Source organism: Prionailurus bengalensis, chromosome B2, assembly GCF_016509475.1.
Source record: "Prionailurus bengalensis isolate Pbe53 chromosome B2, Fcat_Pben_1.1_paternal_pri, whole genome shotgun sequence".
NCBI lineage: Eukaryota > Metazoa > Chordata > Mammalia > Carnivora > Felidae > Prionailurus > Prionailurus bengalensis.
In genome coordinates, this window is record NC_057349.1 from 3,714,395 (window position 1) to 3,737,494 (window position 23,100).

Consider the following 23,100-nt stretch of genomic DNA (forward strand, 5'->3'; position numbering starts at 1 on the left):
TAGAAGGTCAGTCGTGAGCCCCCTAGGCTGTGCGTCAGCGGGCCATATGCTCCGGGAGGTCATTGCAAAAGTGACCCAGAGCTAGGCTCTGGTGGTAAAGCAATAAAGGAAGTCCTCGAGGGCTGGAGGGGGTCACAAGCTGCCTGGATGCTTGCCAGCCACAGCAAGTCTGGCCTTTCATTTTCTCTGATCCCTCTTCTAATCCATTCTGTTCAGCTTGCTTAATAAGAATCTGCCATTTTGGGGGCGCCTGGGTGGCCCAGTCAGTTAGGCATCTCACTTCACGGTCTGTGGGTCCAAACCCGGGGTCGGGCTCGTGCTGACAGCTCAGAGCCCGGAGCCTGCGTTAGATTCTGTGTCTCCCTTTCTCTCTGCCCCTCCCCACCCCCCAAGCTCTGTCTCTCTCTGTCTCTGAAAAATGAATAAACCTTAAAAACAAAACAAAACAAGAACCTGCCATTTTTAACAGTTTTGAAGTGTAAATTCAGTGGCAATTCAGTAAGACCATCACCAGCCTCTATCTCCAGAACTTTTTCATCATCTTAAACCGAAGCTGTCCCCATTGAGTAAGAACTCTGCCCCCTTCCCTCTTAGCCCCTGCTGACCACCATTCTAACTTTCTGTCTCTGAAGCTGACTGTTCTAGGCTATTCCTTGGGTAAGGGGAGTCATACAGTATGATACAATGTCACCGGCTGTATCATGTAGCTGCCTGAGTCCCTGCTTCCAACCCTTTTGCCAATATACCTAGAAGTGAAATTCCTGGGTCAGATTGTAATTCTAGGTTTCATTTTTCAAGGACCCACAACATTGTTTTCCACGGGGTTGTATCATTTTACACTCCCACCAGCAATGCGTAAGAGTTCCAGTTTGTCCATATCTTGCCAACACCTTTTTCTTTTTCGGTAATAACCACCATAATGGGTGTGAATCTTTTCCTTCGGTTTCAAACACACTTTAATGACACTTGACCCCCGTCGTCGACCCCTTAAACACAAATTTATGTTGGCATTGCAGAGGCGGTCTGAATCGTGGCCTACCTAGCAGGGCGGGGAGGGGAGACTCGGAGGGTGGCCCCCTGCAGGAATCAGGAGAGAACCCAGCCTGGGGGAGGGGAGACGACCCCACGGAGGTGAGGTGGTTCCATGAAGATTTCAGCAATGTCTCTTGTTAAGGAGGGTGTCAAGTCCTCAGTAATGAGATGTGTGAGAGGAACAAAGACGTTTGGAGACCCAGGTAAGTACTGATTCCGCGGGGAACTGCCAGCAGGTAGGGGATGGGGGGCGGGGGTGGGGCAGGAGACCGTGTGGAGGAGGGGCCTGGCAAGAACCAAAGGGTTTATTCCTGGAGTCCCTTTCCTTAGATCTTCAGGACTAGATCCAAGTTTCTGGACCAGATACTAGGAAGAAACAGAAAACATGGACACAAAGACAAAGCCAGCTATCAGAACCATGCTTCAGGATCATAACAAACAGTAAGGGTGATTCGATGCTAAGACTGCAGCTTTGAGGGGCCCTGAAAACTCTCTTGCCTGAGCCTCACGTCGGAAGAAGGTAATTAGCAAAATCAGGACTATAAGGCCTGGGATGGTGGGCCTCCCGCTTTGGGAAAGAAAAGGCTACCCAGGCAGCAAAACAAGGCAAGAGGGAGAAGCAGCTTGGAGCTCTGGGAACTTGCTAGGGAGAATGGATAACAATTTAATTTTAAAATATGATCCTGAATTCCTCCAATATTAGCAAAAATGGATTATAAACAACCAGACAGAAATCAGCTGTGCTGTGAACGAGCATTAAGCACGAACTAAAATACACGAACGAGGAAACTTCTATGAGCTGAAGTGTGTCACCGAGTTTTAAGTCTCAGCTGCCAGAAATAAATAAGAAACGGACATTCATAAATTTCAGGCGCGGGTCTGAGTTAGTTCACACACTCATCTGCAGCCCCCTCTGATTTTCCCCATACCTTGGGATGATAACAATGTTACTTTTTCCCCCTGATTTTACTTATTTTTCTTTAAAGGAGTATTTCTAACACCCGAAATAAGCCAATGCATTTAATTCTGCGTGATGACACGGAACTCCAAATCTGTGGAGGAAAGTAGCAGTGGACACGTGTGAATTTTACCTCCGGTCTCCCGCAAACCAGGCTGTGAGCGTGCAAACTTCATAGGGGTAGTAATCGCAGGACCATCTACTTCCTTAAAGCTTATCTGCTCTTAAAATATCCCCTGCACCCACCGTGGGGTTGAAACTCACAACCCCTAGATCAAGAGTCACGTGCTCTTGTCGCTGAGCCAACCGGTGTCTCCTACACTAACTAACCTTTCCCGAGAGCTCACGCTGTCCGGTAGGCATCGTTCTAAACATGGGAATATATAAGCCCGTTTCGAGCCCATTGCATTTATCAACACCAGCCTAGGAGGTGGGCACTACTAACATTATCCCCATTGTATAGGTAGGGGAGGAAAGCATAACTTTTAACTGTCAGTCGACTATGGCCACACTGAATTCTCTGCCAGCAGCGCACCTGTACCCCCATTTCTTTTCCTAAGTGGCCTCAGCTTCTGCCGAACCTTTGGAGGTTTGTTTTCTGAGAGCCTGGTTCACCTCACCTCCCAATGAGGCGGGCTCCAGCATATCCCTCACCCAGCTCCCTAATCTCGTCCCCCCACCCCACCGAGTGACTGCACCTGGACATAACCTACCAAGGGCGCACCGCTACCTGCGAGGTCCTTCAGTCCCGTATCCAGGGTCCTTTACAACTCCCAGCCCGCACCCCGGGCGCCGGACCCATTTTTCAAGATTAAGAAAGGGAAACCCTAATTTCCAGAGAAAGGTATGGGGATCACTTTCCCGCATGTCCTTTTCTGGGAATTCAGAGACACCTCTCGCTCTTTGAGGAGATAGATGGTCTGCGTGATTTCAGGTCTGCAGAAAACGTTCCCTGAGATGCACAAGCGGGGTCTCCAACTTTCAAGACAGGTGCTTTCACCAGCCAACCCCCGGCGCCAGAATGGCCTACTTGCTCACACAGGAAGAGAGTTCTTGCTCTTTTTCGGGGGCAGTTTGAGACCCAGTGAGAGACCCTGAAGGACCCCTGGCAGCGGGAAAGCAATCGCGTCTCCCCGCCGCGCAGGAGAACTGGGGGCGCGGGGTGGGGGCAGGGACGCCGTGATCCGCCGGCAGGTGCGGCTCGGGTCCCCGCGGGCCGCCCCGCGTCAGCCTCCGCGTCCCCTCCCCGAAACACCGCGGGAACCTACGAGCAACTCGGGAAACAGATCCCAAGCCCGCCTTGGTTGCACCTCTGACTTGGGCGGGGGTGGGGAACACAATTTTTCTTTGCTGTCTCCCCCCCCCCCCCACTCCTGTCCAGAGCGACCGACCTTCAATAGCCATATTTCTAAAAAAGAGAAAAACAACAAAACTCTCGCAAACGTGTTTTTTCTTTTTGTTTGTTTTTATAAAGATGGAGAAAACCAGGAGTGAAATAGAGAAGGAAGGACCGTCAAGTAGAAGCAACTGGGACGCAGAGTCGGGGAGTGATGGGAGGGCCCGCGTTCCACCCGCGCGGTCCTCACCGGGTGCGGAAAATCGATTCCACGGATCAGGTTGACAGGTAAAGAAACCCCACGGCCCCTCGGGGACCTCGTGGCGCAACGGTAGCGCGTCTGACTCCAGATCAGAAGGTTGCGTGTTCAAATCACGTCGGGGTCAGTAGTTTTAGTCTCTGGGGGAGGCTCTGGTCTGAGAAGGGAGACGCATGGGGGTGTAGGAAGGTGCCCTCTCAGCTTTCTCCGGCCTTGGACCCCCTCCTTAAAATACCTCTAAAATGTAAATAAAAGGCGAGCAAACGCAGGAACGTACGATATTGTTACTGCATCCGGGGGCCCATAGAGACCCACTGCAAACGTTCTCGATTTCACTTTTCACCGGCTCGTCCCTTCATACTCCCAACCCTCCCTGCCTTCTCTCCAAACGCTCACTTCCGTGCTGGCGGACCCATCTCTTCATCTGTAGGTCCCTCCGATCTTCGCAAGCTTAGCAGGTGTTCCCAGGCGACCGGTTCTAGTAGGCGACCTTAGCTCACCCGCTCCACACATGGGCCAGCCTTTCCAGACCGGGGCGGTCGCATCGCCAGGCCGTCCTTGGCTCTCTGCGATCCCCTACCACTGCAAGGCACAGGAGAGGTCAATTCCTTTCCAGACGCGAGAAAACCTGAACGTTTTTGTTTGTCAGATTGAGTCTGTAGGGAGTGAAGCACCAATTCAGAGAAAGTCTTCGGGGCTGGAAGTTCCACGAACCCTCTGAAAGTCAATGTAAGGTATATGTGCGGGAATGTGCGTTTTCCTCTCACCTGGGGCTCAAGACTTCCGTCCCCCCCCCCAAAGATTATGAACCATCACACCACAGCACAGGGCAAAGGGCAAGCACGTTTCCTTCATCAGAGTCTATTATTTTGTATAACTTAGAATGGCTTTAAGACACGACAGTGGGATACAGGCAGGCATTCTGTTCCAGATCTAACGTACACATTCACACAATACACAGTGTCAGGTGTCACATCGAATCACGCCTTTGTGCCCCGGAGAAGCATACCCACAATAAGCTTTTCCATTTCTTCTTCACCCTTCTGTTGGGCGTTAGTTCAGGCCCAGGGCTAGTGAATTACAAAAGACAAATCATTACTACTCTAAAGAGAAAAAAGAGAACCCATTTTCCAATTCTACAGATTGCAGGGGCAGCGGGAGGAATGGGCAAACCAGACAGAAACTGAAGGTTAATTATGAAGAGGGACATCCCCGGAGCAGAGTGGCGCAGCGGGAGCGTGCTGGGCCCATAACCCAGAGGTCGATGGATCGAAACCATCCTCTGCTAAGTATAGTCCTTTTCGTCCCAAAGCAATCTTCAGCTCAGCGAGAGGGAAAGAAGAGATTGTTAATTCTTGTTTCAAATCTAGTGCGATGTTTGACTCTTTAAATTATATGCATGTAGAAAGGAGGATAGAAATAAAAACCTAACAAAATTTGCCATCTGCCGTCTATATGTTCGGTGATGTCTGTTAAGGCCCTTTTTAAAAAACATATGACAAGGTGCTCCGCATCACATGTCATGAGAGAAATGAAAATTAAAAATCACCTCTTAAAATGTCCAAAGTCCAGAACACTGACACCAAATGCTGGCAGTGATGTGGGACAACAGGAACTCTCATTCATTGCTGAAGGGAAGGCAAAATGGCCCAGCCACTGTGGAAGAGGGTTTGGTAGTTCCTTATAAAACGAAACATGCCCTTACCATACATACCATCCAGCAACTGCCCTCCTGGTCATTTGCCCAGAGGAGTCGACATATGTGTCCACACGGAAACATGAGCACAGATGTTTGTAGCAGCTTACTCATAATTGCCCAAATTGGAAGCCACCAAGATGCCCTTCCGTAGGTGAATGGAATGAATAAATTGTGGGACCTGCAGACAATGGAAGATTGCACAGCATGAAAAAGAAATGAGATACCAAGCCACGAGAAGACACCGAGAACACTTAAATGCCTATTACTAGGTTAAAGAAGCCAAGCGGAAAGGCTACACATGATATGATCCCAACTGTATGACATTGTGAAAAAAGTCAAAACAACGAAGACGCTAAACGATCAGTGGTGGCCCGGGCGTGGGGGATGGGGGGGTGGGGGGAGATGAATAGGCAGAGAGCGCAGAGGATGGGGGAGGGGCGTGAAAAATACTCTGCGCGGTTCTGTAATGATGGATCCGCGTCATTACACATCTGTCCAGACCCGCAGAATGTATAACACCAAGGGTGAACTGTAACGTCCGCTATGAACTTTGGGTGATTGTGATGTATCAAAGTAGGTTCCTCAGTTGTAACAAATGTCCCCCCGCTGGTGGGGGATGTCGGTAACAGGGGAGGCTGTGCACGTGTGAAGGCATGCGTGGGTACCGTCCTCTCAGTGTTGCTGTGAATCGAAAACTGCTCTTAAAAAATTAAATCTTGAAAAAAAAAAAGAGAGAGAGGAAAAGAATTGGTATTTAGAAATACTCTTTTTTGTGAAACTTCGATGCCTTTGAAAGGTCTTCCTTCTATTTGGTATTGATCATCTCATGTGAGGACTAGTCGATTTTGAAAACCATTGAACGATGTGATGTGAAGAAAATTTACATATGCAAAAACAGAAATATGAACTACAGTTGAGGCGTGTCTTATTAACATTCTTGTTATTTTGTGTCATTACAAAAGAAAATTTTAAAAGGGCTTAAAAATATTTATATATATAATTACAGAGGCCTAAGGAAGATGGAGATTGTGAACCTCCAAAGGGGAGGTGGATAACCAAAATGGCGAGCCAGCCAGGAGTCGAACCTGGAATCTTCTGATCCGTAGTCAGACGCGTTATCCATTGCGCCACTGGCCCCCACACATGCAGGCACGCTTTACGCTTAGGGAAAAAGGTGGTGGTAGACTTACTAGGTCGCTCTAAATATGAATGTGTGGAATCTTCTCTTCCAACTTCCTTTGTCCCTGTCACCGGGATTTCCAAGCCCGAAACCTCAGAATTCAAACGAAAGCGTTCTATTGGCTCTTTTGTTTTAGTTCACTCATCCAATAGGATTCCTTCGCGGTCGGTGAGAATTCCTCCATTTTGATGTAACTTGCAAACGTCTGAACGGATGTTTAATGGTTTTAAAAGTTGGCTGTAATTGAAGATCAAGTACGAGAGCAAATATATAAAACTCGCCCGTCGTAGTCGGCAGGATTCGAACCTGCGCGGGGGGACCCCAATGGATTTCTAGTCCATCGCCTTAACCACTCGGCCACGACTACAGCTACTGTGACGCTTTGTTCCCACTTCCTCCATGTTACCATATATCATGCATTCTAGGCTACTTCAGGATTTAGTAACACAAGAGGACGAAACAAACGATCCCCTCTCATGACACCAGAGAAGACTCACCCAACCTGCGTTCCAGCACGTGGCCACCTGAGAATGCTTTTTGGGTCTTTTCTAGAATGCAAATCAGATTTTAAAGCGGCTGATGGAATGTTGTTGGATGGGATAGGGAAGGAGGAAATATTTCTGGCAGTCAAATCTGCTTCACTGCATGGGGGCCTTCTCTCCCAAGGGGGAGAACAACTGTATCTGATACTCTGTGCATGATAGTTAAGATGTATTTGCAAAGATCACCGTCAGAGCAAGAACAGATCCCCAGGATCGCCGCTTTTCTGAAACTACGCAACGATTATTATCACGATCTTCCCTGTATGTGTAGGAGCGTGGGTGTATCAGTGTGCAGATGGGAGATTCTGTACTTCGTCAATAGCTCCATTCTGTGGACACAAGAAGAATAAAACATGACTGATTATCCATGCTCATGCGCTGAAAATGATCTCCAGCCCAGACCTTTCTTCTGGGCTTCATAATATACGCCGGCTTGGTAATTTCTTTTTGCACGTGCACGGGCATCTCAAAAGCACTATGTCCCAAAATGAACGCTCTACCCTTTCTCCGCAAACTCGAACCTCCTTCAACAACCCGGATTTTATCGGGAGCCAAAGCCAAAGACTCAGAACTCCCCCTAACTTTCTTCCTTTCTCTACTCTCTCCCCACAGCCCGTAGATTATCAAGCCTTCAGTTCCACCTCCTAATTTTTTTTCCTCAAATCTGCCTCTTCCTCCCGAGCCACAGGCCCTTTTTCTGAGATCAGCTTCTTACAGTTTTTCACAGGAGTGATTGCAACAACTTCTTAGCAGTATTTTGGCCTCCGGGCTCTTGTCTCTGAATGGGTTCATTTCTTCATTCTTTGAAAAATTTTATTCTGAGCACAATCACGTGTCATGCGTTCTGCTAGGTGCTGCTCATTCAGTGGAAAGCAAGAAAAATATAGCCCCTCCTTTGAGGGCTTTCTAGAGTAAACAATGGTAGAAGTGAACATTTACAATTGGGTATGGCAAGTGAGAGGTCCAGGGAGCCACGTGGCCTATTGGAGCAGTGCTAGGTCCCAGACGTGACCACCTTGGGTGGTTGCCTGGAGAGTCACTCATTAGACTCCACAGTTTCCGGTTCTGCCTTTGTTACCTCTGAACGGGTAGATGGGTAATCAGTGAATACATGGGGAATGAATCATATTCGAGCTCAGATCTGAAGGATGTGTGGGAGCTGGCCAAATTGGAAAGGTGCATGGTGTTCTAGACCTAAACCTCGCAGAATAGGAGAGAAACTGAAGAAAGTTCTGTCTGGCTGGAATATTGCATTTTGGAGGGGCCCAGGGAGGGGCAGCGGTGAGAGAGAACACCAGAGACGCAGTTTGGGGCAGATGGCGTAGGTCGGGCTGGGTCACCACCGATCGATGTCTTTACCTGAGCGTGCAAATCTGACTGTGTCCCTTCCCTCCTTTAAAGTCTTAAAAGGTACTTTGCGGCCTATAAAAAGGGCACAAACGGCAGAAGAGGCCCTCGTCATGGGAGCTATCTGACCTTCTCAGCTTCCTTTCCGGCCACGCTGTCCAGGGAGCCCGGGAAGTCCTGAAGCGAGGAAGCGTCTGCTCGTCCTCACAAGGTGCGGGTTCTCGGTGCTGAGCCTCTGCCTTCGATTTGCGACATTTCCTTAGTCCCTTTCTGTTTAGAACAGCATCCCAACTTCCTGTTGCTGTTACTGTTCTGACATTGACTTAAAAAAAAAAAAAAAATCCAAGCCGGTTATCTTCTAAAACGTCTCACATTCTGACTCTGTCTCCCTGTCTCCCAAGGCAACTTTTAATTGATTCCTCCCTGCTCTCTAAACCAGAAGTGAAATCGCAGTGATGGATTAGATCGTTTTGATTCGAGTACCTAGTTCCCATCCAGAGGCATTTGTCGGGGCATCCAACTGACAGGGAAGACGGAGCGGTCCCCTCCGAGCTTTCTCCTCCTTTGCAATTAGCAGGGAACCTTGGGGGTGGTCCTTTACCACCACGCGCGTGCTGTTTCCCGCTGACCCTGTTAAGGGTTTTAAGATCCTTAATGCTCTTTGCTGAGTCTCTTAACTTCTCTGGGGATTGCGGACGGTGGTGGGTCTTCTAATCCTACCCCTTGCCTACATTTGTTAGAGGCTGCCGTCGAGCGTGACCTCTTTCCTGCCTTCCCCAGCCTCCGGTCTTTCCTGGGGTGCCCAGGGCCGCCTCGCTTTCCCGCGTTCCCGGGGGTGCAGGTGGGCGGGCGCTCAGCAGCGCGGGGCGGGGTCTGGGGCGGGGCGCCGAGCGGGCGCGGGGGGCCGGGGAGCGCCCCCTGCAGCCGGGCTGGAACCCGGGCTCCCAGACGGGCGCCCCGCCGAGAGGGTCGGGGACGGGCCGGCAAGGTCCGCGTTTCCGAGAAGCTCCCGGGGGCAGCTGCCGACCAGAAGAGGGGGTGAGCGACATCGAGGGCCAGTCACTCGCGGGGAGGGCAGCGGGGTCACAGACGGAGGCGGGGGTGTGGAGGAGACCTGGGAGGAGGGGGTGGGGGGTAAAACTATCAGGTTAGCGTCAGAAGGAGAAGAATCTGTTCACGGACTGGACCGAGAAAACAGCAGCAAGGGCCTGGAGTGTAATAAGCGAGCCCCGCAGCAACCACGAAGGGATTCGAACCCTCAATCTTCTGATCCGAAGTCAGACGCCTTATCCATTAGGCCACGTGGTCCTTCCGCGGCATGAGGGGGGTGTGTGGGCAACATTTGGGGAAGGAAAATCATCTTGGCGCTGTGATTGCAGCATCGTGAAATCATTATTGCAAAGCAAGGCGTTTCCAAGGCCTCAGACGTCTGACAGTCTGGACTCCTGACTGTAGGGAACCATCCAGAGGTTGATGGAGGGAGGTGGGTGGGGGGGTGGGTGAACTAGGTGACGGTCATCAGCAGGGCACTTGTTGGGAGGAGAACTGGGTGGTGTGAGTAAGTGATGAATCCCTGAATTCTGCCCCTGAAACCAATATCACTCTGTATGTTAACTAACTGGGATTTAAATAAAATCTCGAGGACAAAAAAAGAAATCTTACAGTCCAGCGGGGGAAACAAGTTGGGCCGCAGGGTCAGAAATGTTGTCAAGTTTCCAGCAAGATAACCGCGGAGGAGGAGAAGGTGAAGCGACAATAACCAACAGACAGTGCTTTATATTTGGACGGCACCTGGGAGCAGAGGCCACAGCCCTGAGGGGACCGTGAGCGCGGGGCTGAGCCGGGAGAGGCAAAGACCAAACCGGATTGCTCCCTGTGCCCTGGGCCCACCGTGGCAGGGAGAGATGGTGGGATAAACACAAGAATTCATTTCTGCGCACTGCGCGAATCCCTCTCAGAACAACTCCAAAATAGAAGTTCCAGTGGGACAAGTTGGGGACAGGAGATGTCGGCCACAAGATCTTGCCATCTGGCAGGCCGAGGGAGGTCGTCGGACTCCAGAAAGCGGGGGCCTAAGCAAATAGTGTGGGAAAAGCAAAGAGGCAGTCGCATTTACCCGTGAACCCTCCATCCTGGCACCCCAGGGCGGGGCTCAGGAATTGTCAGCAGGGGCTTCCATCTGGAAACTTCCAAGTCAGGGGCAGAGCTGTGTGTCCCACCGGCCCCCCTTCACAATGTTGAAGGCCTGACCCCCAGCCCCTCAGGATGTTACTGTATCTGGAGGTGGGGCTTCTAAAGACCTAGACAAAGCAGGGGAAGGTCATATGGGTGGGCCCTGCTCCAACGGGACTGGTGTCCTTCTAAAAAGAGATTAGGACCCAGACACGACAGAGGAAAGACCCAGTGAAGATAGCGGGAGAAGACAGCCATCAGTAGACCTGCTGACAGGGTCGATCTTGGGTTCGTAGTCCCTGGAAATGCCAGAAAATAAATCCGTTGCTTAAAGCACCCAATCTGTGGCACTTAGCTGTGGCGGCCCCTGCTGGCTCAGACATTGTCCATCCTCCATCCTGGAAGGGGACAGGAAGTTTATTTTCTTGAGAGAGGAAAGTAGGTGATCTCCAGGCCGGAGAGTGATTTTCCGCCTTTCCCCCCGAATCACAATTGCCTGGGGAACTTGTTGGCACACAGGCGGCAGGGGCCCACCCCCAGAGTCCCCGCTTCGGTAGTTCTGCGGCGTGGACAAAGATGTGCCTTTCTAGCAAGTTCCTAGCTGAAACTGATGCTCTGCTTCAGGGGACCGCGTTTTGAGACTCACTGCAGGAAGATCAAGCGCAGGCTACTAAAAAGTGGGAAGAGCTCGCGATGTAGCCACCGGATTTGAGTTGCTGCTCCTGTACAAACTATACAGACCAGAAGGCCGCACATTCTGACGGAGAGGAGCCAGAGCCGGGAGAATTTCCGGCAGTGATGTCGTTTACGCTGGGCTTTTGAGACCCGGCAGCTTTTCAGCAGGTCGGGGTGGGCCTGGCGGGTGCTGAGAAAGGCAGGGAGGCGGGCCGGTGCGGCGCCAGGAGCCCGTTTCAGAAGAGGGAGAAGTCTCGTGAATGACGGGTAAAGCAGTCGGGCCAAGGTTTTTGCCATCACGATTCCTGTTTCGCTGCGGATCCAAATAGTAAGCCCAGGAGAGTTCTCAAAACAGGAGAATTCTGGAGAGTTGGAAGGACTGAGCCTGAGAAAGCACTGAGTTTTCCCGAGAAGGGAGCCTTTGGGTTTTTGTATTAATATTTAGTGTGGTCAATTCCTTTACTTTCTTAGCAAGGCCTTAGCCAAGCTGTGGATAGTGGGGAGAAAGCTCATCCAACCCACCCATCAACAGAAGAAAATCTTTAGAATCTGGAGGAGAGGAGACAGGATTATTTAAATCCTAATTTGGCAGATAAAGGGCCCTCTCCCCGTGGCCTCGTGGCGCAACGGTAGCGCGTCTGACTCCAGATCAGAAGGTTGCGTGTTCAAATCACGTCGGGGTCAATTGCAAACAACCTTTTTTAGGGTAAAGAAGCAAGGCAATTTCCCTCCAAGGTATACCCAGTAGGTGACTTTGAGAGGCCTCCCAGGAGTTGTGATTGTTAAAAAACAAAATTTACTGGGCCGATTTTGAAGATCTTACTGACTTTATTCAACCTTTCAAGCCCGGGGCAGCATCCTCTGTAGTAGAGAGAAAGGAGCTCCAGGGAGCTGTACAGAATGAGACTCTTATAGGCAGAAGGGCCTGGGCACAAGGAAGTTATACTAGCATAACACAGGCTGGTTCAGGCAGAGTCCCGTTCCTTTAAGGGATGACGGGCGTCTATCAGGCAGGTTACCTACCTCGTGCTGACCCAGGGACTTCTCGCTGACTGGTTTCAGATTCCATTTCTGGGACATGCTAACACTGTAACTGGTAAGTCTAGGTCTCGGTGTGGCGATTGGGCTTAGCACAGGTGACTCCATCTTGGGCCCGTGGTCCTGTTTTTAACATGACAGAAAGGACAGAATATCTGAGTTTTGTGGCACGCGTTGTGATTCTGCTTTTGTCCTTGGCTTGCCAGGGGAATCTCGCTGGGGGAAGAGTCCCCCCCCACCCCCCCAATGGACAGTGCGTCCTTTGCAACCTTCTTTAAAGAAAGGTTTCATGGAAACACTCTCTTGGACAGTCACCACGTCGGGGGAGGCACAGTCTTCTGTTTCCCTCTTTCTGCTCTGGTTGCTTTCTGGACTGTTCCTTCGCCCGGCTGCCTGCAACAGGGTGTGCCTCCTTCTCTGCTTCATTCCCGCCCCGCCCCCACCCAACCAGGAATCTAGAACCATCCTGGGGACGTTCTTTTCTTCACTCCCAGGTCTGAGCAGGAGTCCCACTGAGTGTGATTTCCTAAAACGTCACAGCCCATCTCCTTCTCTGTTCCACCAGGACCTCTTTTCTTCCATCAACATCTCTTGCCCTGGGTGTTGACAGGGACCTCGTCCCAGATCTCCTCGTGTTCCGTGAAATCCAAGTCCTTATGGCGCATGTCTGTACACACAGATCTTGTCTTGATTATCCTCCTCCTTAAAACAAAACAACCCAGCGTCTGTCGCCCAGGCCTTTCGGTTCCTCAAATACGTGTCGCTCCTTCCCAGGACAGGGCCTTTGTCCTTGACCTTTCCTCTGAAAGGAATGTTCTCCCCTGTTTGCTGCATGATTCTGTTGCCAGGTGAGCCTGGGCCTGGCCTCAGCCAGCTCCATGGGCTTCGCCGAAGGTTCTCGGTCTTGGTCACCAGAATGAATTCAAGGGCAGACAAGTAGCACAGGAGGGGGAAAGTTTATTAAAGCGGAAAGTACACTGTGGAGATGTGAGAGCAGGAGAAAAGGGGGTGGGGAGAGGAGGGGGAAGGGGGAAGGGAGAGAGCGAGCACTCAAGAGCGAGCAGGGAGAGCGAGCAGGGAGGTTTGCGCTGGAACTGCCCATGCGTTGTGTTTCTTTCTTTCTTTTGTTTTCAATTGACAGTTGTTAACTCGGGGGGCCGAATATGTATTCCTTGGGGGTGGGAAGCAGAGTTTTGCTCTTTCTTCCTCACTTGCTCGGGGGCTCCCTGCCACGGCTCCTCCCTTCGGCCCCCGAGTGATGGGGCTTCTCGGGGCATTGGGCCCGGACAGGCCTCTGGCCTTTTCCAAATCCCAGCAACAGAAGAAAACAAAACTGGACCGTATGAGCCCGAAAACTCCACTGGATCAAGTTGCATAACGTGTTCGTTCCCCTGGCCGGTAACGGCTTCCTCCATGCTGGCCTCCAGGCCTCCTGTCAGAGCCTAACTGACAGCCTGGGGGGACACAGCCCCACCGACACGAACACCAGTGATGTGTGTTATACTGAAGATATCTGCTTCCGATAGAAATACGGAAACATTTCTGACGTTCGAAGGTTCACTAAAAAGTTACATGGAATAGAAACCAGTAACTAATATTTGACGGGTGGTTTTATGTTGTTTTTCAAACCGCTTTAATGGCCATCCTCTGAATTTACCTTCGACGCCCCTGGAGGAATGTAGGCACCCTTTAGGCACGAGTAAACAAGAACGAAGGCACTACGTGACTTGATCAGGTTGATTTTTATGTCTCATGCCGTGCAGTTCTGTTTTCTTCTGTTGCTAGGGAAACCTATTTCAAACCCATTTCTCCTGTTTGGAGAAACCTATTTCATGGCCCCAATTCTTACTTGAAGATCAATTTGCTGTTGGAGCTTCCTCCCCTTCAGAGCGGCCTAATCACACCTGCCAAGTAAATACTGTGAGTTCTCTATTCTGAAGAAAAGGTGCAAAGAGATAGAGACCGGAAGGAGATAGAGGCATGTGAAAAAACTGGCTCTCACATGCTTCGGATCACCCGGACTATCAGAGCCCATTACCTCCCAGAAAACCAAACTCGAGGCTCACTTTGGTAAAGATAATTTTCATGGATCGTCAATGGTTTTCTCTGTGTTGGCTTTTTCTCCAGACAAGTGAAAAGTCCTCAAAAGCAAGGGATATAACTTCTATTTATTTCCAGGTCCCGCCTGGCTTTTGGTTCCCAAGCCCCACACCGACCTCGGCGGCCAGTGGCCACCCTCCAAAGGGCAAGTCACGGGGATGTGTGTAAGGGATAGGATTCGGGAGAGTTCCTACTTTCAGCATTTTCTGTACCATTCTCGCGTCTGATGACCATAACCTTCTCATACAAACTTGGGTCTTCACGGCAGAGTGACGATAGGTCTTTTTTCCAAAATGTGGTAACTTGTTTCAACCTTGAATTGAGCGCTTTGACCCAGTAATTAACCGAATTGGCTTGCATCCTAACGGAGAGATTTTTGGAATTTGTTTTCATTAACGATGTAAGGGGGGAAGCGGGGGATGGAGAAAAGACATTTTTACATGTTGGGTGTTTATACTTGTTTTTTCACCTTCAAAAGCCTCCAAGGGCCGCATATCAGCAGTTTCACTTCTTCTAAGTCACAGGTTTTCTTAGAATGTTTAGGTATAATTTTTTCTTTGATTGGGTTTAGAGAAATCCTAGGGAAAAAAGTGTACAATCTCTGCTTTACTTTCCAGAGACGGTATAACTATAGCTATAAGGACAAATATGGAGGAGAAAACTCACAGAGCATTGGTGGTTCAGTGGTAGAATTCTCGCCTGCCACGCGGGAGGCCCGGGTTCGATTCCCGGCCAATGCAGCGTTTGCATTTTACCCAGCGCGCGGGTGAAAACATTTTGACCCAAAACTTACAAGCTAAAAGTACGTTAAAGTAACAGTGTTTCTTGTATCCCCGTCTGGCTGAGAAAGATCAAAGCAAGCCCTCCTTTTGCAATTTCAGCTTAGAAATGATGCCAATTGGCATGCATTTGGTTTTCCCCATGACCTGAGACGTCATCCTGCTGGAGCTGGCGTGCACTCGTCTTTCCGGGGCGAATTGTAAGCCGCTGGCATTTGAGGGGCGGAGCGTGGCAGTGCACGGAGCCGGGGGTATCCTTTCTCAGTCTTCGAGACAATCGCTGAAAAGCATCCAGATATCTCATAAGTAGGAAGGCGCCAAAATTTACTGCCTTGAAATTTAAATTTGAAAAGCCAGCTTGGTGTGGGGAGCAGAGTGGCGCAGCGGGAGCGTGCTGGGCCCATAACCCAGAGGTCGATGGATCGAAACCATCCTCTGCTATCTCCTCGGCCCCCTTCTTTGGCTCAGCCTCAAATTTTAGAAAAAGAGAGTGGACCAGATCTGGAGGTGTAAGAATCCCCAAGGGAATTTGGGACAAACACCTGCTTCCTGTCTTTGCTTCCCTTTGGTCCCTTGTAACTCAATCTCTGAGTTGGGTACCCCCGCACCTGTTGGATTGAATGAGACCTCCGCAGGGGCTTTGGTATTTCCCACGACAGGCAAACGTTACAATTCGTAATAACTTCTGTTATCAACGTCTCGATATTCAAAACCTTGTTCTTTTTAGTATGATGACAGGCGGTCCAGAGTTGTTAGACCAGCAGGAAAATCAATTTACAAGCAGGGAAGATATTATTCCTCATGGGAATATATCCAGACAGCTGGGGAGCAGTCGCGTAGTCGTGGCCGAGTGGTTAAGGCGATGGACTTGAAATCCATTGGGGTCTCCCCGCGCAGGTTCGAATCCTGCCGACTACGGAGTAGTGTTTCTTTCCAGGTGTTACACCTGCTGGATCAACTTTGGAAGCTGCAAAGCACACAAAACAGCACGAAATACACCGTTTTCCTGGGTAATGTTATCTTTGTCCTTGAAACTGTAAGCAGGTAGTTGTCCTTTAGTATAACAGCGGGGGAAGAAACTTTTTGAAAATGATTTGGGGAAAACATTAGGGATTTCTTCTGAAACCACTATACAGATGCCGAAAAGTGCCCAGGCTTTAATCTTTTATTTATTTTTTATTTTTTTAATTTCCAATTCCCTATCCAGCTCGGGTCTGACTTCTGAAACCAAAATCCGAAATCCGAAATTTGGGCACACTCAGTGCATCACTCTCTTACTCGTGAGCACATTTGGTGTTTTGGAAGCAGTATCTCAAACAGGAGATTTCCAATCTTCCCTCCTTCTGGAGCCCTCTTATTCCACTTAGGAAGCCAGAACTGCAGAGAGGATGCACAGGATAGAGAATTTTCAAAACTGTTTTCAGTTTTTTCAGACATTGGCTTTGTTTTCAGGCATCGTTTTCAGACGTTGGCTAAATCTTACTAAGAAAAACAGAACTGTGGTGATTGATAAAACTGGCAGATACACAATACTGTATATGCAACAGAAATAAGAGTAAATATAACAAAAATTAATCTTTTATTACACTTGCAATTGATCCACTAGAGAAAGCGGATAAGCAAAAAAAGGACGTAAAAATACTTGGAAATGTAGAAGTTCTTCTTAATCCTTGAAATTAAATTCCCATGCTACCTTTAACTTTTTTTCTTCTTGAGTTTTCTATATTCGTACATGTCTGAAGAGATATTTTAAGCGTTGACACTTTCCTCTATAAGCCTATAGGCAGACAAACGTTCATCGTCCAGGTTAGGTATTCAGGAAATGCACAGTTTTGATTTTTCTAGGAACATTGGCACTCCAGTCCTCTGTGGGCCCTGGTGAAAATTCTAAGCAAAGACGAGCTCCGTGGGGCTTCCCCCCCCCCCCCCAAGCCGAACAAGTCTGTTGCCCCCTTGGATCCAGGGAACGTGGACCTTCTGCACCTGTTCAGGACAGAGATCCAACCACACGCATGCGACTCGCTGCAAAGAGCTTCCAAACACTTGCCAGGGGACCCAACTGTCATCGGCCCCATGGTGTAATGGTTAGCACTCTGGACTTTGAATCCAGCGATCCGAGTTCAAATCTCGGTGGGACCTATCAACCTTTTAGTATCTTCTCTTCTCTTAAATCACCCCCGTACCTGGACTTGGCCAGAGACACCTGTGCACTTGGGCACCTCAGCACTCAGCATCCCAGTTAGCAGGGCGACACTGTCCTGCAGAGCTGCGTGGCTTGTGTGCTTTTCTGGAATTCTGTGTCCTCCTCTGCATCGCCCCCCCCCCCACCCCTTCATTGGGAAACCAGGTTATCCTCTGGATGCCCTAAATACTCCTGTGTCACACCCCGGACCTCAGTTCCGGGTTTGGGTTCCAGCAGGTTCTTGGTCTTAACATTGTTTACGCGTGTGAGCCCCAGTTGTCCTGTTTGTTTTGGAGTATCTGCTGTCTGGGATATAGCAGATTTCCCACTGATATTTAAAAAATATAAATACTATAGTCCATAACATGCTGAATAGAACGACAAACCCTGCATTTAATATTCATAGATATTCCCTCAAAATACACATGCGGTGGCCCCATGGTGTAATGGTTAGCACTCTGGACTTTGAATCCAGCGATCCGAGTTCAAATCTCGGTGGGACCTGCTTTGGTTTTGGTCGCCTGTCCCCACGTTTCAGTTTGCCAGTGCATCCTGCTGTGTGTGGGGGCATGAACTTTACACTTGAGCTTTCTTCCCCAGAAGAGCCTCCTGTGATTCCTTACTCTCTTCTCAGACTTACGAGAAGCGAAGTACTTTGTGTCCTCATGGAAAGCATTCTGGTCTCCCTGGGTTCATGATGTCAACCTGATCCTCTTTAGTCTTAAGGCCCTAACGGCTCACGTATCAGACCCCCCCCCCCTTTTCTCCCCCGCGGTTCACACAAATGTTCTGGAGGCTAACGCTGACCTCGAAAACGTCCAAGCCGTGGAGTGAGACCCCAGCCACCCCTTTCCAATTTCTCTAGACAAGAGGCTCTCTCTTAATGTTCCTTAGATTGAATTTATGCCCGAACATCTTGAAGATCAAGTGACCAGACTCAAGAGGATACGCGTCTTCCCTTGAAGGTTTGTTATACAGAGATCCCGTGGTGTGACGGTTAACCCTCTAGGCATTGGATCCTTCCGTTGACTCTCCTGTCCTTAGTTCGAGCACATCTTCCAGTGATCTCAATGACAGCAAGAGAAGAGCCTCTATAAACTCCTCTGGCCTCTAAACAGTGTTCTGGAAAAAGCCCCGCAAAACTTCTTCACGCCTATTAAGCCCCAGTCATGGTCATGTTTTAGAACCTCTGTATTAGTTTCCCCTTGCTGCCGTAGCAAATTACCGCGTATCTAGTGGCTGAGAACAACACGAATCACCCTTCTTACAGGTGTGGAGATCAGAAGTCTAAAATCAAGGTGTCAGCAGGTTTTCTGGAGACTCCGGGGAAGAGGCTTGTTTCATTGCCATTTTCAGCTTCTAGAGGTCTCTTCCCCGGATCACCTCTTGCTTCTGTGGTCACGTTTCCTATGATTAAGTCTGACCTTGCTTTGGGTGCTCTTGGAAAATCCAGGATAATCTCTTCATTTCAAACTCCTCGATGTAATCGCATCTAGAAAGTCTCTTTTCCCAGGTAAGGTAATGTATTCATGGGTTCTGGGGATTGGGATGTGGGTCTATGTTAGAATGCATGACTCAGACTACCACAGCCTCTGTTAACGAATGGCAAGTATAAATGCTCTATTAATGCTCTATTAATGCTCTAATTAATTGCTCTATTAATGCTCTTTAGATTGATTCTATTGATCAGGACTTTTTTCCAAAGGTAAAATATGCATCCAGCTTCCAGACACGTCTTTTCTTCAATAGACACTCTTCTGTAAGGGCTCCATGGTGTAATGCTTAGCATTTGAACCCAGATCTGGCAATCTTATGGTCCCTTGTGCTTTTACCTTCTCAATGGCATTCCCTCGCTGCCAGCGGATCTCAGGGCCATCAGGCCTTCTTGACTCTGTGGGTTATTTGTTGTATAGATTGCCACAGATTGGCACTTACAACAAGATACACTTCGTCTAACAGTTGCGGTGGGTCTCTAGGGTCAATGTGGCCGGGTCTTCTGCTTCCCGGTCTTTTGTGACCTGCATCCAAAGTATTGTCTGCACCGGAGTCACCTCAAATCTCAAGTGGGGAAGGATCCCATTGTTTCCAAACTCACACGTGTGTTGCAGGATTTAGTTCCTCAAAGGTTGTGGAACCGAGGGCCTCAGTGGCTGGCTGGCTGGTGGCTGGAGTCCGTCAGTGGTTCCTTGCCTCATGGATCTTACCAACACGACAGCTTGTTTTCTCAAAGCATGCAGGCTGAGACAGCAATAGGGCAAACGTTTGGGTAAGCTGGAAACCACGACCTGGTGTCATCTAATCACGCAAGTGACATCCTGTCACATTTACTGTGTTCTGTATGTTAGGAGCAAGTCGCTAGGTCCAGCCCACACTCAGTGGAAGGAATTACACACAAAATATGTCTACCGCACTGGATTTCAAAGACCCTAGAGATCCCAAAGCCGAGTGAGACCCATCTGGCTCTGGCCTTCGCCTAGGACTCATACTTTGCAGGTAGCTCGTTTTTTCCTTTTGCTTAGTCACCAAGTGCTCTATTGAGAGGAATTGCTGGGACCTTCCCACTGGGAACATTCCTTCCAGGTCTTAGTGACTGTAGTTTTCCTTTATCTATCTTTCTTTACATCATGTTTTACAATTCCCGTCCTGACACTCCCAAGCCCAGATAAATTCTTTTTCTTTCCCGCAACATTTTAGAATTCATCACTCACTTAAACTTAAAAACGGTGACAACTTTGTGCCTTTTACCTGTTGTATTATATGCACTGCCAAGGGATCCCTTTTCTCCACAGAGTTACCAACACTTGTTATCTATTGACTTGATGATGATAGCCATTCTAACGGATGTGGGGTGCTTGTGGTTTTGACTTGCATTTCCCGGATTATTGGCGATGTTGAACAGGTTGGCTAGTTAGATGCTTTCTTTGGAGAAATGTCCCATAAAAGGGAGGTCTACACAAAACGACGTCCAGAAGCCCAGGGAGCAGGAAGATGGAAGGGAAAGGCCGACAAGTCTAGTCGGAGGAGAAATGGTTTCTCAAGGGGATTTAGGGACAGATGCGTGTCTTGGGTGACCCCACCTCCTGTGAGACCTGCTTTTATAGCCTTGGAGGCTTGGGAGCACACAGGGAGGACTTCCTGGAGGAGATGTTGGAGACTCACAGTTGTATCTCCAGAGCTGACTGAGGACATTGTGCCCGAAGGTGTACTTATCAGGGTGGGGTTGGACAGAAAGAATGTGTGTATGTGGGGGTGGGGGAGGTGGGAGTGTGTCTGGGGGCCGTGCTCAGGAAGGCTTCAGGTCCCAGGGTGGCCGTCATAGTAGATCTGTCCGAGATGGTGCCAGTCTGGTCCATGCAAATGTCTATATGGTTCTCCGGCCATTTTTAAATAGGACTTGATTGTTGTTATGTCCATTTTTAACTAAGACTTGAGTCGTATGAGTTCTTCCTCTATTTTGGGTATTAAATCCTCCTCCAATGTATGGTTTGCAAATATTTTCTCCTATTCCGTAGTTTGCTCTCTCATTTTCTCGATGTCTTTTGCCCCGCAGACGCCTTAGTCCCACTTGCTGACTTTTTTCTTTTGTTGTTTGTGCTGTTGGGGTCTTGTCCAAAAAATCGTTGCTGAAATAAATGTCAAGGAGTTTTCCCCCTTATGTTTCCTTCTAGGAGTTTTATGGTTTCTGGTCTTATATCTATGTCTTTAATCCAATTCCTGTTAATTTTTGTGAGTGCTGTGAGATAGAGACGTCCTCTTTCAATTGTCTGCATATGCTTATCCAAGCATGGATCCATCCAGGATTTGGCTTATATCCCATATGAAGCTTGCGTGGCCTCAAAGATGTTGCTCTACATTCTGTCTGTACCAAGGTTGTTGACAGTTTTTTTGTTTTTGTTTTTAATCATGAAAGACTGTTGTGCTTCGTCAACAATCTGGCAGACAGAGGTGAAACGTGAAGGCATGTTTGTTTTAATAAGGTCTTTAAAAACACCCCTTTAACTGAGATTCCCCAAGATCCCTGGAGACGTGTGCTCTTCCTTGGGGCCGCTGCAACAGACCCCTGATCCACCTGCCGGCGTGTTCCCGGGGATCTGTGGCCGGCGGGCATCGAGATAGGCAATAAAAAAAAAAATGACAGTAAATTTTAAAAAATCAAACGTACTGTACGAAACAAACAAAACCAATAGAACCAGCACAGAACACAGCTCCCTCGGATGGTCCTACGATCCTTCCATACAGTCCAAAAATCTTTGGCCTGACATTCGGGACAGGTTACAGTTTGACTTTCACGCCTCCCTTCCAGCTCTCGCCCAGTCACCCTCCAGGACTTCCTGGAGAGGTGACTGTTTCTAAGAAGCGCTCATGGTGCCCGGGACGGCCATCCTCCTGGGAATCCTGCCGAGGAATCTCCCGCGCTAATAGATGCAGTCCGTGGTTCCGATGTACGGGCCCTAAGAGGGACGACGAAATCCAGTTAGATTTTTAGAACCAAAGCAGTCATTAACTCCCTTCCGCCGTCAGAGGCTCCCATGTTTCCTTAGGAAGAGTGTTTTGTTTCTCTTCGGGTTCACATCCTCCTCCCCCGGACGTTAGTCTCTTCTTTATTTTGTTTGTCGCTTTGTCAAGGTAAGAGGGCCCCTTCCAGGGAGCAAAGGGATCCACTTCATGAATAACACAATGGGAATGACAAAAATAGACCTGTGCGCGAGACAGCAACATAATATTTATCCGAGACGCCGCCAGCGGGTGACGAGGTGGCCGAGTGGTTAAGGCGATGGACTGCTAATCCATTGTGCTCTGCACGCGTGGGTTCGAATCCCATCCTCGTCGCGGCTGTTCCCCTGCGGCCAGGGCAGTGAGGTTTTAGCTCTTTGCGAGCGAGAGGGGGTGGCCCGATCTTGTGGGCAGCCCTCGTAGGGAAAGAAACAGAAACGGTAACTTTGGCTATTTGCAACTTACCCATTTAACCGTTTTACAGAGGGGTCGGAGGGTGGAGTTGCTCCCATCGCCTTGATGGGAACGGCCGCCCGAAACTCCGGTCCCGGAGCCCGCGTCTTCCTTCGCGGGTCAGCCACTCGGCCCCTCCGGCCCGCGGTCCCGACGGAGGTCGCAGGCCGGTTCCCTGCGCCCCCGCGCCGCCGTGACCTCACGTCTCCCAGGTGAGGTCCAGCCGCCAGTGCGGGTGCCGGCGCACAGGTGATGCTGGCGCCCCCTTCCGGCAAAAGGTCCTTTTGCAAGCCCCACCTCGCACGTACCTTTCGCGTAAATCCGCAAAGAAAAGCAATTCTTTTTTTTTTTTTTAAAGTAGAATCCTAGTCCATCAGGGGGCTTGAACTCACGACCCCGAGATGGAGAGTCACGTGCTCTACCGTCTGAGCCAGTCAGGCGCCCCGGCGTCATTCTCCGTTTTGTGTTTTGGCTGAAAGAGTTTAAATCAAAGATCTTTTCCAAGCGCCCCAGCCTCTATTCGTTTCTCCCTTCTTTGCTCACCTTCTTCCATCTGCATCTCAATTGTGGCACATAATCCCATAAAATCTCCGCCGTCACCTGTTTTCACTTTACTATGAACTAGGCAGCAAGGGTCGGGTATACCGCATACAACGACACAATTTGTTGGGACTGTAGGGATGATCTCTTTGAAAACTCCCCCCTCTGTCACCTGTCTCCATTTTACAGATGAGGAAACTAAGGTAGAAACCAAGGCAACTGTTTTAAAAAAACTCACATAACGGGCCTTTCCTTATTAAGGTTCGGGCGGACCAAGTTCTTCGGGTGATGAGATCTTTCCAATACGTCCCGAT

At 49.3% G+C, this 23,100-nt stretch overlaps 12 non-coding genes across 12 annotated transcripts; 9 read left to right on the forward strand and 3 right to left on the reverse strand.

Moving 5' to 3' along the window:
• Positions 1 to 3,640: 3,640 nt before the first annotated feature.
• On the forward strand, positions 3,641 to 3,712 carry TRNAW-CCA. The gene has a single exon. It is a non-coding gene; the product is annotated as a tRNA-Trp (tRNA).
• A 1,089-nt stretch (positions 3,713 to 4,801) lies between these two features.
• TRNAM-CAU lies at positions 4,802 to 4,873 on the forward strand. The gene has a single exon. It is a non-coding gene; the product is annotated as a tRNA-Met (tRNA).
• Positions 4,874 to 6,348: 1,475 nt separating this feature from the next.
• TRNAR-ACG lies at positions 6,349 to 6,421 on the reverse strand. The gene has a single exon. It is a non-coding gene; the product is annotated as a tRNA-Arg (tRNA).
• A 328-nt stretch (positions 6,422 to 6,749) lies between these two features.
• On the reverse strand, positions 6,750 to 6,831 carry TRNAS-AGA. The gene has a single exon. It is a non-coding gene; the product is annotated as a tRNA-Ser (tRNA).
• Positions 6,832 to 9,588: 2,757 nt separating this feature from the next.
• TRNAR-UCG lies at positions 9,589 to 9,661 on the reverse strand. The gene has a single exon. It is a non-coding gene; the product is annotated as a tRNA-Arg (tRNA).
• Positions 9,662 to 11,812: 2,151 nt separating this feature from the next.
• On the forward strand, positions 11,813 to 11,884 carry TRNAW-CCA. The gene has a single exon. It is a non-coding gene; the product is annotated as a tRNA-Trp (tRNA).
• A 3,123-nt stretch (positions 11,885 to 15,007) lies between these two features.
• TRNAG-GCC lies at positions 15,008 to 15,078 on the forward strand. The gene has a single exon. It is a non-coding gene; the product is annotated as a tRNA-Gly (tRNA).
• Positions 15,079 to 15,486: 408 nt separating this feature from the next.
• TRNAM-CAU lies at positions 15,487 to 15,558 on the forward strand. Its single transcript has one exon. It is a non-coding gene; the product is annotated as a tRNA-Met (tRNA).
• A 395-nt stretch (positions 15,559 to 15,953) lies between these two features.
• On the forward strand, positions 15,954 to 16,035 carry TRNAS-UGA. The gene has a single exon. It is a non-coding gene; the product is annotated as a tRNA-Ser (tRNA).
• Positions 16,036 to 17,184: 1,149 nt separating this feature from the next.
• Positions 17,185 to 17,256, forward strand: TRNAQ-UUG. The gene has a single exon. It is a non-coding gene; the product is annotated as a tRNA-Gln (tRNA).
• Positions 17,257 to 17,731: 475 nt separating this feature from the next.
• Positions 17,732 to 17,803, forward strand: TRNAQ-UUG. The gene has a single exon. It is a non-coding gene; the product is annotated as a tRNA-Gln (tRNA).
• A 4,244-nt stretch (positions 17,804 to 22,047) lies between these two features.
• On the forward strand, positions 22,048 to 22,129 carry TRNAS-GCU. The gene has a single exon. It is a non-coding gene; the product is annotated as a tRNA-Ser (tRNA).
• The last annotated feature ends 971 nt before the right edge of the window (positions 22,130 to 23,100 follow it).